Raw genomic sequence first — 3,376 nt, forward strand, 5'->3', positions numbered from 1 at the left:
CTTAAATATGATACGCACGTGTTAGGTTATAATTTTTTTCATGGTTACATTATTGCTAAATAGTGAAAAATATCGTGCCTTTAGATGTATAATCTGATAAGATTAAAATAAGGTTCTGTTCAATAACAACATAATTTTTAGAGCCATTGATATTTATAATATTACATGCTGGTAAATTTTCCTTACGTTCGCTTCGTTTACGATATTTTGATATTTTCTGCAGTAAAATTGTTCAACAGCTGCTTAAGTGTTAACACACGCTTATAGAAATAAAATAACCTTTTTATCACAGTAATTATTCACTAGTCACAGATGTAAGTTATTATTTTCCTTTATTTATTTATTTACTTTAATAAAGCGAAAGTTATAAATGAAACGTACCTAACAACAAAGAATTCGAGTTCTTAATAGAGCTTTATTTGGGACTAGAAAGGCGAAACTTTCCGGTAACACTTTAACAGCAATACAATTTCATTGTTTACTTATTTCTTTTCTATTGTTAAATTGTGTTACAATAGACAAGGAAAATGGTGTTTACTCTTTTGAACATATAATGGTAATAATGATTAAATATATTGGCGATAAAGTACGATTGACTGTTTTATAAATCAAACTTATGAGCAGCTAATAGCTTAATGGTTAAAGGTATGGATTATTGAACGAGCTGTCGTGAGTTGTAATCGCCATTTGACTATTGCCGTGAATCATTTCGCAACAGCTTCGAACTTAACTGAGATGGTTAAATTTAGTATTGAATATTCAACAATCTTCATACAGCTATCTGGAATTGAACTTAACTGAGATAGTAAATTTCTAAATCCACTTTCGGCTACGGTAACAGCTTACAAATTGAACAATATACGTTCACACTTACAACCGAAAATAAATGTTAGTTAAAACAAAACACTATTCGCTTTTATTTCTTAAGTGTTCTGTCGTTTTTCGCACAAATAACCTAAGTTCATTTTCTCTTTTCTTTAAGGAAAAGGAAGATAAAATTTCTATTATACGCACCAAGAGTCATACTGTAAGAGTGCTCAAGAAACTCGCCGATTTAAATGTCTAAAGACTAGTATTAGACTTTAGATATGTCAACGCCAGTAATAAGCATAAGCTGCTTTCATAAGAAGTATACGCGGAGGTCCTTGAATTCTAAACTTGTACAATCATCAAAGACATTATCAGACATAGAATAATTTAAAAGTTATATTAATCTAACAAGCGGTCGCCCGCTACTTCGTCAACAGAGTATAAAAAGTAGCTTATAAAATTCCTGCGTGCAGCTACCTTCCCCTCAGTCCCGTTTTAATCGGTCCAGCCGTTTTTAAGTTTACTCGGAACAAACGTGGCCATGCGGACAAATATACAGACAGACAGGCAAACAAACAGACGGACAAAAATTTTAAAAGTTGGTTTTTCATTATTGGCTACTTAAATAGATGTTTTATTACGAAATTATGATGAAAAACGACTTTTATTTATATTACGTCATCACACATAATAATATGAATAAAAAACTAATCTGGAGGTTAAAAAAATGCTACATCGACTCCATGGAGAGGATGATAACGTATTATCGGTGGTCAGTTACCGATTAGATGAGATTTTGTTTTAAAAATCCAAGTTGCAAATAAAGTAGTACGAAAAAAATTACTCAAAGTAAGTATAAAGTAATTTTTGAAATGCTTCTTTCGATTTTACTCGACTGCCGTGTTTTTTAAATTTATCTTAATGTATTTCGAAACACTCCAGCTAGACATTTAAAAGAATAATTGTACACTAAAGCTAAATTACACAGATTTAGTATCCATTCTTGAATTTAAAAAGGGTAATAAAATCTAACGTAAAGTAGACGAGTGCACTTATTGTCAGCGCCGATTCATGTTCTTGCTAGAATCCGATTTAGGGTAATTTAAAAATTTTCTCAACTCTCAAGGTAATTTTACTGATAAAACTCACATTGAAGTTTCATTTTCATGTAAAAGACGTGAAGTGAATATGTTTTCGGTATTAAAAATTTTTTTTTTTGTATCTTGCTATCTTTCAAACGAATAAAAATATTCCAAGTGATTTTCATTGACCAAAAACCGTTCATAACTCTTGTTCTCACTGTAGGTACTGCGTTCGCTAACGAACTCACAGCTAAGTCAAAATAAAAGAGCGCGCTTGAAAACCGAATCGCCTCTCGAAATCGAGCTATTTGTTAACTAAATAAAAGCGTCAACAGCCGCAAAACTGTACGAGCTGGAACTTCTGTTCTTAAATCTACTGCGCGTTCTATTGTTAGCTTTGTTCACACTTTAAAAAACTTACAGCACTAATATCTGTAATGGTTTTACGTATAAAATTGAGTTTTGTAAATCGAATTCGTCAAATATGTATGTAATTTTTTTACTGTTAATTGTCTAAAATAGATGTAAAAAATAGCTACTGTAATTACTGGCTGTAAGAAATACGCACTATCATTATCATCATCACGCAAATATCATTAACATTATCAATTTATTCAACCTCGCTTATGGAGATTCATAAATAATTTCATGTATACTGAAACTATTGTACGTTTTTGAATGTACTCGTCAGTGACAGTTTTGTATGTAAACGTGCACAATTGCGGTGCGGCTATAAATGTTTGCAATGGCTCGGAATTGCCTACATTGAGGCAGCCGCAATCGCAAACGTTCCAGCAACCACTTTCACAGATTAAATTACATTTACTAACGTTTATTATAGAATACACAAGTGTTAACCAACGAGATTTATATGGAATTTAATGATATAAGAATTCCCAAATGAAATGAACAAACCAAATTAATCTCTGCAAATGATAAAACGATGATTCAAGTTGAATAATGATTATGTTTTAATAAAAAAAAATCAAGCAATCAGAAAGAAATAGGTAATAGACCAGACAACGTCAAAAGTCAAGAATAAAAAACTACATCAAAATAGCAAAGAGGTTCGCAACGTCTACTTCTAGTAGGTTCCACATTAGAAGTAAAGGAATGGATGGAATGGAATTTCAATATAATTCAATTTTTTATTAGCTAGAGTATTTTTATATTGAATAGTTACCAGTTTCCTTTTTCTCCAAAAATATTATTAAGTTTCGTATATTTATTACTACGTGAAAAAGATTTATATATTTTACATATAAGTATAATATCTGATATCTTTCATGTATTTAATGTGGTAAGTACTTGCGTAATAAGCACAGACTGGCAATAAGCACGTTTCGACATTCCATATGGATCATAAAATATAATGGTTAGACTGAGATTAACTCAATTACTTCGTATCGTATAATTGTTATTATTTAAATATGCACTTTTTAGATTATTTTTAGCTATAAATATTTTTGATTTATTGTTAGCTT

This window comes from Papilio machaon, chromosome 7, assembly GCF_912999745.1.
Source record: "Papilio machaon chromosome 7, ilPapMach1.1, whole genome shotgun sequence".
Taxonomy (NCBI): Eukaryota; Metazoa; Arthropoda; class Insecta; order Lepidoptera; family Papilionidae; genus Papilio; species Papilio machaon.